Consider the following 9,758-nt stretch of genomic DNA (forward strand, 5'->3'; position numbering starts at 1 on the left):
GGGAGCAGAGGCGTGTACATCATCAGACGCCAGCAACTTTAAGAACTGGAACAGATAAAGGCACAGATGCAAGTTCCAAATCTTTTCAATGCAAAGTTATTTCACTTTATTTAAAGTGCCGTGAGGCTAAAAACGGGTCCCAGATGATTTGCGTTCAGTCGTGACTTGTTTTCCTGTGTTTGTCCGCCAGGTTTGCAATTCAATTTGTATTGGATATTGAAGATATTTCAGGATGATTGCACAACATACCATGTGTAAAGCAACCATCTTGATAACTTCAATCATCACACACTCTACATCGACGCTGCAGAGGCCCCAGCACCCCTTTCAATATTGTTTTTCTTAACTCACAGTTTTCAAAAGGGAATTGGATAAACGCTTGGATGGAAACATTTTCAGGGTTATGGGGAAACAGCAGGCGAGTGGGACTAATTGGACAGTTCTTTCAGAGAGCTGGCACAGGCACGATGGGCCGAATGGCATCCGAATGACGCTGTCTTATTCTATGATTCTATTAATAGATCAATTTCCGCCTTTCACTGAGTCTCCCTAAATGGAGGACAGTAATCGTGTCCCTGTGAAATGAGCACCTGAACAGTAATACGGAAATTAGCGTGGCTGAGCGGTTTGAAACTCTGGTTAGGCTCCAAACAGGAAATTTCCTCTCTAAGTTTGATTAGTTTATCAATTATCTCCCCCCTTTCGATCTTAAATGTCTTTACATATTTTTTGATCTCTTCTTCTACTGTCATGCCCACAATACTAGTCTCCCTGGTAAACACTGAAGCAAAGTGATTATTTAATATTTCTGCCATTTCGCTGTCATTGCCTGTGAGTTTGTCGTGTGTATCCCTGAGTGGCCCTATTCCTATCCCAAATTTTCTGTGTCTGTTGAAGTGTCTGGAAGACTTTGCTTTTTTTGATATTCCTTTTTGCCTTTCTAATAGTTCTTTCGACTTCTTTCCCAGTCTTTTCACATTCCCCTCTCTCCTTTATTGTCCAGTGTGGGCCTTTTTCTTTAGTTTCAATTTTACCCTTGTTTCTTTATTCATCCCTGGAGTGTCATATCTGGCTAGTTTATTCTTGCTTTTTCGTGGGATATATTTCTCCTGGACTCTATTGATCACCGTTTTAAATGTTCCCCACTGCTGTTCTATTTCTTTGTCCAGGTCATTAATATGTCAAACATTTCATCGTTTGAAACTTCTCAAGTCACATTTCCACAACAAAGCCAGTTACTTTTGTGTGAGGAGCAAATCAACTTGGTCGAAAAATCAGCTGCAGCCCAATCCACAAATAAAATATTTTCATGTCTTGGTGAAAATAATCAATGTCAGAAGTGGGATTCGAACTCACGCCTCCAGAAGACACTGCGCCCTGAACGCAGCGCCTTAGACCGCTCGGCCACCCTGACTATAAATTGAATGCTTCATTCTGCATCAATTCTGGACCGTTGGCCAGTGAACGCATCATAAAAGTTTAAAATGATACTCGCCCAACGTGGGGCTCGAACCCACGACCCTGAGATTAAGAGTCTCATGCTCTGCCGATTGATCTTGCCGGGCTTGAGTACTCTTAACCGCCTTACCTGTTATTGCAGCAAGCATGCGAAAGACTCCATTTCAAATTATTGGAATCAGTTCTGAAGGACAGGATAAACTGTCACTTCGAAAGGCACGGACGAATCAAGGACAGTCAGCATGGATTTGTTAAGGGGAGTTTGTGTCGAACTAACCTGATTGAATTTTTCGAGGAGGTGACAAGAATGATCGATGAGGGTAGCGCAATTGATGTAGTCTACATGGATTTTAGAAAGGCTTTGGAAAAATTCCCACATGGCAGATTGGTCAAAAAAGTGAAAGCCCATAGGATCCAAGGGAATGTGGCTCTTTGGATCCAAAATTGGCTCAGTGGCAGGAAGCAAAGGGTCATCGTCGACGGGTGTTTTTGCGGCTGGAAGGCTGTTTCCAGTGGGGTGGCGCAGGGCTCGGTACTTGTTCCTTTGCTTTTTGTGGTATACATTAACGATTTGGACTTGAACGGAGGGGGCATGATTCAGAAATTTAGGGGTGACACAAAAATAGGCCGTGTGGTTGAGAGCGAGGAGCAAAACTGTAGACTGTGGGGGTTCAGGCAATTTTCTGATAACAAGTACTCAATCTGTCTCTGAACGAATTTTGAACGAATACGTGTGTTTGACCCGGCACAGGCACGATGGGCCAAACGGTCTCCTCTTGTGGAAAAACATAATACGATGATACTAAGTGTTGTCAGGCAGAAAAGCAACACATTCCAAATAAGAGCATAACAGCACGGTGAGATATTGTATTTGAGAAGGATGAGGAGGGATAGTTTATCGTGGTGGTCGTCACATCGGGTGTCATTTGTGAGTTGATAAGGACCATTTCGTGCTGCGAAAGTGGCGGAAACATAATTGGAGAGATTCAGCCCGGGCGCGACCCCATCGTGCGCGGTGAGACCGAGGGAGGGGGCGGGGGGAAGTGTCAGAGCTGGGGCTCACCGGTGGAAGCAGCATAAAAGTTTAAAACGGTACTCGCCCAACGTGAGGCTCAAACCCACTACCCTGAGAGTTTCTAAAGATAAGGGGGAGCAGCCACTGTCTGTATCTCTTGCTGGACTTGAAACAATCCATTCCAAGTACGAGCAGAGAAAGGACACCATTCAGTTGCTCAATTTGGTGAATAAAATGCCATCGGTTTTTGTAGGGTAATGGTTATCACGGTTGCTTTATACGCAAAAAGTCCCCGGTTCGATCCTGGGAACTTGGTCTCCATGAACATCCAGATCGAATTTTTCTTGTATCAAAAAGGGAGACAGTGGCTGCTCCCTTCTTCTTTGCAAGCTGCATCTTTTACTTCATTAAACAGATAAATTTGAGTGAGAGAAAACTGATTCTCAGTGACGCTCATTTCAAGTTTTATCCCATTTTAATCTGGAAGAATATATTGGCTTTGGACAGAATGGCTTTTGAAAGGAGTTCATCGGTTGGGATCGATAAAACTTTTCCGCTGGTGGTGGACGAGGGAACCAAACCAATCATGTACCAATTTCTCCTGAATTCTAAGGTGCAACGGGAAACCGACCAAAAAAAGCCCTTTCATTGACCGTGGAGGTTCAGGCATTTTTCTGATAACAAAGCGCTCAATCTATCTCTCTTGTCTATTTCCCGATGTTTCCGGATACTGTCTGCATCTCTGCCCTGTGTTAATCTCACTATTTGTCCACCTGCAGGGTACTTTTTGAACGAAGACTTGTGTTTGTCTTCTGTTTGTTATATTAAATAAATGAGAGCATAAGCTGCTTCCCTCCCTGACACTGGGGAACCAGAGGCAGACTTTCGAGCAGGGTTCTGTTAATTGTGAAGACGCAAAGAAAACATCAATTGCGGAATTATACAAACCATCTCAAAGTGAAAAAAAACTGTGACCCCGACGTGATTTGAACACGCAACCTTCTGATCTGGAGTCAGACGCGCTACCGTTGCGCCACGAGGCCTGGATGCTACAATGGGCGTTTGTTTCTATTAATGTTGCTCAAGCACCACTTTATAGCTTCCAAATTGGTGGAATGGGTTGGCTTTCAAATCCCCGCCCACTCCCACCGGATGTCAGGCAGCATCAGAAGTATCCTTCACCTGTCAGCGGCAGCATGGCGCTCGCTTCCATCGCCTGCTGTCAGCGGACTGCAGCAAATCCAATTGCATTCATCCTGCACCCTGAATTATCACATCACAGGAAAAGGATGTGGGAAACTGCTCAAGATACATAACGGGAGGGGAAACTTCTGAAGAACACTTTGACTTTCCGTGTTTAGACTTCGATTCGAACTGCGAAAAAGAACGTGTGAAAATATAAACTATGGGTGTGATGTTTATATTTGTAGGAAACTGTTCAAAATACATAACAGGACGGGAAACTTCTGAAAAACACGTGAACTTTCGATGTTTGGACTTTGGTTAGAACTGCAAAAAAGTACCTGTGAAAATATAAACAATGGGTGTGATGTTTATATATAAAGTGAATGTTTGTAAGCGGATTTCTCCCGTTACTGTCGTAACTATGGGTTGTTAATCCATCAACAATAACTTCCGCTTGATTTTAGCCCGAGTGGTTACAAAATAGCAAGTTTAATAGATTGACTTACAACAGAGTTGCACGACAGCTGTCTTCAACATTACATTCAACAGTATTATTATTACAAGACAATCGTCTATAGATTAAATTAATGACAAGCAATCAACACAACCTGACCTGTCTGCGAATCCAGGTATATCAGACTTGACCTTTGCGGACTGCCTGTGGCAATCGACTTCTGACTGTCCCCTATTGAGAGCTCTAACATTTGAGAAAGGAGCATGCCCTATCTTTATAAGATTCGGCTGCATTGTTCTGTATCGAAGCACCACTGATCTTAACTCATGGTCGTAAACCATCCCACTTTGCTGACTCTCAGAAACCACTAAGGATTGTTTCATGTCTTCGTGTTTATTTAGCCTTTCTCCGTCATCAGGTTTTGGATGTTTATACTAGGTCAGCACAACCTGGAGTTCAGGTGTCCAGGACACCCAAGTTTCTCTGGACATCAACATTTAATAGTTTCTCACCATTTCAAAAAAAAATTGTTTTTCTGTTCTTCCTACCAAAGTGAATAACCTCACATTCCCCCACATTATACTCCATCTGCCACCTTCTTGCCCACACACTTAACCTGTCTACATCCCTTTACAGACTCTTCGTGTCCTCCTCACAGCTTACTTTCCCACCTCGCTTTGTATCAGCAGCAAACTTGGATACATTGCACTCTATCCCTTCATCAAGTCAATAAAAGTCTTCCATAGGCATATAAATAGTAAACGGGTAGTAAGCGGAGGGGTAAGACCGATTAGGGACCAAAAAGGAGATCTACGCATGAAGGCACAGGGCATGGCTGAGGTACTAAATGAGTATTTTGCATCTGTGTTTACAGAGGAAGAAAATGCTGCCTCAATCACAGTAAAAGGGGAGGTAGTTGAGATGCTGGATGGGGTGAAGATTGATAAAGAGGAGATATTAGAAAGGCTGGCTGTACTTAAAGTAGATAAGTCACCTGGTCCGAATGGGATGCATCCTAGGTTGCTGAGGAAATTAAGGGTGTAAATTGCAGAGGTCCTGGCCATAATCTTTCAATCCTCCTTCGATACATGGTTTGGTGCCAGAGAACTGGAGAATTGCAGATGTTACACCCTTGTTCAAAAAAGGGTGTAAGGATAAACCCAGCAATTACAGGCCAGCCAGTTTAACCACGGTGGTGGGAAGCTTTTAGAAATGATAATCTGGGACAAAATTAATAGCCATTTGAACAAGTGTGGATTGATAATAGAAAGCCACTGTGGATTTGTTCAAGGCAAATCGTGATTGAGTTTTGTGGTTAGTTAACAGAGAGGGCTGATGAGGGCAATGTGGTTGATGTTGTGTATATGGCCTTTCAAAAGGCGTTTGGTAAAGTGCCACAAAATAAGCTTGTCAAAAGGGGCGATAGTAGCTGCTTCCTTTATCTTTAAAAGCCCTTTCGTTTATTTCACTCAACAGATAACTTTGAATGAGCGAAAACTGATCCACAGTGATGCTTATTTCAAGTTTATCCCCTTTGAATCTGAAAGGATATATTGGCCTTGGAAGGAGTGCTGCACAGATTCACCAGATTGTTACCAGGGTGCAATGCGTTAAATTATGAGAAGATGTTATTTTAACTGGACTTAAAGTCACACAAGTGAAACTGCCAAAAGTTTTCATTTTTGATACATACATTAATGACCTGGACTTGGATATACAGGGTATAATTTAAAATTTTGCAGACAACACGAAACTCGAGAATGTAATAAACAATGTGGTGGATAGTATCAGACTTCAGGAGGACATAGACAGCCTGGTCAAATGGACTTTATTAATAGAGGCATAGAGTACAAAAGCAACAAAGTTATGCTAAACGTTTACAAAACATTGGTTAGGCTGCAGCTGGAGTATTGTCTTCAATTCTGAGCACTGCACTTTAGGAAAGATGTCAAGGCCTTGGGGAGGGTGCAGAGGAGATTTACGAGAATTGTAACAGGGATGAGGGACTTCAGTTATGTGGCGAGAATGGACAAGCTGGGATTATACCCTGAGAGTAGAGAAGGTTAAGGGGAGATTTGATAGAGGTGTTCAAAATCATGAAAGGTTTTGTTAGAGCAAATAAGGAGAAACTGTTTTCAGTTGCAGAAGTGTCGGTAACCAGAGGACACAGATTTAAGGTAATTAGCAAAAGAGCCAGAGGCGACATGAGGGAATATAATTTACACAGCGAGTTGTTATGATCTGGAATGCGCTGCCTGAAAGGCCGGTGGAAGCAGATTCAATAGTAACTTTCAAAAGGGGATTGGATAAATACTTGAAAAGGAAAACATTTGCAGGGCTTATGAGGAAAGAGCTTATGGGTGGTGAGACTACTTGGATAGCTCTTTCAAAGAGCTAGCACAGGCACGATGGGCCGAATGATCTCTATCTGTGTTGTAACATGTTAAGCGTTGCTCGACGGAGAAGCAACACATTCCAAATCAGAACAGAGACAGGAGAGTAAGTCAGTTCACCATTGTTTTTAATGAGACACTAGTGGTTTCCTTAGTGTAGCGGTTATCGCGTTTGTTTTACACGCGAAAGGTTCCCGAGCATAAACATTATGTTGAAATTTGCTCTCCATAAACAACCAGGGAGGAGTTTTTTCTCCTGCCTAAAAGGGCGACAGTGGCTGCTCCCTTATGCTTGAAAAGCTGCATCTTTTACTTCACTAAACAGATAACTTTGAGTGAGAGAAAATTGATCCTCAGTGACGCTCATTTCAAGTTTTATTCCCTTTTACTCTAAAATTGTATATTGGTCTTGGAAGGAGCGCAGCCCAGATTTACCAGAATCTTAGCAGGGCTCGAAGGGTTAAATTATGAGGAGCAGTTACATGCTTATATTCCCTGGAATATTGAAGGCTTTTTAGGATTTTGAAAGGTCGACAGACAATCCCTTTCCGCTGGTGAGGGAGTCTAAGACAATATCACAACATCACAATAGCTGTTCTACGAGTGAAAACGGCCCTATGCATCACTGTGAGTGCAAGAGACGAGTCTCGAGGTGCCGCGTCCTGTGCAGTGAATGTCAAAACTTTTAAAAGATGCAGAAACTGTTAGGGGTTCAGATACACAAACCTCTAATGGGAATGAGATTTTGTCAGAGGTTGCAGCCTTCCCTACTTCTCTTGCCCTTTGCGAGGCACCTGTTCCGGTTTAAATTCACAAACTGGATGAGTTGGTGATCACGGTACAGCAGACTCAGCGGTCCCGGGTGAGAGAGAGAGAAATCAGCCCGGGCGCGGCCACAATGGGCGCGGTGACACTGCACGGGAAGTCGGGGTGCGTCAGAGCTGGGGTTCGCTCCAAAAAGCAACATAAAAAGTTTAAAAGAGAATGCATTCAACGTGGGGATTGAACCCACGACCTTGAGATTAAGAGTCTTATACTCTACCGACTGAAGTCGTCGAGCCAGAAAAACCCAGCGACTCTTGTCTATCATTGCAGTAAACTCGCCCCTGGGTGTCCATGTGCAGCAATCCCAACACAACGTCCATATCATTGGCCGTGTTTATCTCTGTGTGTGTGTCCACCTGCAGGTTGATTTTGAACGAATACGAGTGTTTGTCTTCTGTTTAAACATTAAATAAAAGAGGGCATCAGACACTTCCCTCCCTGACACCGGGGAACCAGTGAGACAGACTTGTTGTTGTGAAAACGCAAATAAAGCATTAATTGCGGAATTATACAGACTCTAATCAGTGCCCAAAGTAGCTTTACAATACATACACCCCAATAAATAAATAAACACTACAGATACATGGAATACATTTGCAACTAACAGAGTCACCAAACCAGAAATATTATTTGTACCAAAAACAAGCACTTCCAGATATATTTAGAAACTTTATATGCATTCCTTGATGGTCCAGTGGTTAGGATTCAGCGCTTTTAATATAGTGGCTGGGTTCGATTCGCAGTCAGGAAATTTGCTCTTATCAAAAACAATTGCCATTTTTGAAAATTTACAACACAGAAGGAGGCCATTCGGCCCATCGCTTCCGCGCCGGCGGAAAATGAACCCCCCAGCCAAATCCCACCTTCCAGCACTCGGTCCGTCGCCTTGGAGGTTACATCAATTCAGGTGTATATCCAAGTGTGTTTTAAATGTAACGAGGGATTTTGCCTCGACCACCCTTTCAGGCAGTGAGTTCCAGACCACCACCATCCTCTGGGTGAAAAAAATTTCCTCAGCTCCTCTCTAATCCTTCCACGAATCACTTTAAATCTATACCCCCTGGTTATTGACCTCCCTGCTAAGGTAAATATGTCCTTTCCATCTAGGCCCTTCATAATTTTGTGCACCTCAATTAAATCACCCCTCAGCCTCCTCTGTTCCAAAGAAAACAACCCCAGCCTATCCAATCTTTCCTGACAGCCAAAATTCTCCAGCCCTGGCAGCCTCCTCGTAAATCTCCTCTGTACCGTCTCTAGTGCCATCACATCTTTTTTGACCAGTCTGCCAATTGGGACCTTGTCAAAAGCCTTGCTAAAATCCATGTAGACTACATAAAAAGTACTCCAGGTGTGTTCTGACCAAAGCCCTATTTATTTGCAGCCTGACTTCCTTACTCTTGCACTCCAAATCCTTCCAAAAAGGCCAACATACCATTTTTCTTCCTAATTGCTTGCTGTACCTGCATGTTAACTTTCTGTGATTTGTTTACAAGTGCACCCAACTCCCTCTGAATATCAACATTTATTGGACCCTCACCTTTTAAAAAATATTCTGCTTTTCTGTTCTTCCGACCAAAGTGGACAATTTCACATTTTCCCAACTTATATTCCAACTGCCACTTTCTCACCCAATCACTTAACCTGTCCACCGCCCTTTGCGTCCTCCTCACGGCTTACTTTCCCATTTACCTTTACACTCGGTCCCCTCATCTAAGTCATTAATATAGAATGTAAGCAGCAATTGTAACATCAATTGTTCGCCCAGGATCGAAAGCAGGGCCGTTCGCGTGTAAAGCGAACTGATAACCACTGCACCACAAAAAACCGCTGGTGACTTATACTGGACAGAGGGGAACTGACCAGTCACCTCTCTCTGCTCTGCTTGGGACACTTTTACCTCTCTTGAAACAGCATCTCTCCTGTCCCACACTAAAATCATGGAAAAGAATCATAGAATATTACAGCACAGAAGGAGGCCATTCGCTCGTGTTGCCAGAAAGGATGTTAACCAGAGGACACAGATTTAAGGTAATTGGCAACAGAGGTGAGATGAGGAGAATGTTTTTACGCAGCGAGTTGTCATGATCTGGAATGCACTGCCTGAAAGGATGGTGGAAACAGATTCAATAATAACATTCAAAGGGGAACTGGATAAATACTTGAAGGGGAAAATTTTGCAGGGCTATGGGGAAAGGGAAGGGGCGCGGGTCTAATTGGATAGCTCTTTCAAAGAGTTGGCACATGCACGATGGGCCGAATGGCCTCCTTCTGTGATGTTTCCATGCTGTGATTCTATGTTCTGGAGGATTTTCTGATGCAGTGGATATTCGGGGCAGAGGACCAAGTGGGGATTGAGCTCGACGGCAAGTGTATACAGTTCGTTCAAAGGACTGAAGCCGATGGTTTCATTCTTCCCGTCGTTTAGCAG

The 9,758-nt window shown here is 43.3% G+C and overlaps 3 non-coding genes across 3 annotated transcripts; all 3 read right to left on the bottom strand.

Moving 5' to 3' along the window:
- Positions 1-1,331: 1,331 nt before the first annotated feature.
- Positions 1,332-1,414, bottom strand: trnal-cag (transfer RNA leucine (anticodon CAG)). The gene has a single exon. It is a non-coding gene; the product is annotated as a tRNA-Leu (tRNA).
- Positions 1,415-1,492: 78 nt separating this feature from the next.
- Positions 1,493-1,565, bottom strand: trnak-cuu (transfer RNA lysine (anticodon CUU)). The gene has a single exon. It is a non-coding gene; the product is annotated as a tRNA-Lys (tRNA).
- A 1,879-nt stretch (positions 1,566-3,444) lies between these two features.
- On the bottom strand, positions 3,445-3,516 carry trnaw-cca (transfer RNA tryptophan (anticodon CCA)). Its single transcript has one exon. It is a non-coding gene; the product is annotated as a tRNA-Trp (tRNA).
- Between the last annotated feature and the right edge of the window lie 6,242 nt (positions 3,517-9,758).

The sequence above is a fragment of the Heptranchias perlo genome, unplaced genomic scaffold, assembly GCF_035084215.1.
Source record: "Heptranchias perlo isolate sHepPer1 unplaced genomic scaffold, sHepPer1.hap1 HAP1_SCAFFOLD_63, whole genome shotgun sequence".
Taxonomy (NCBI): Eukaryota; Metazoa; Chordata; class Chondrichthyes; order Hexanchiformes; family Hexanchidae; genus Heptranchias; species Heptranchias perlo.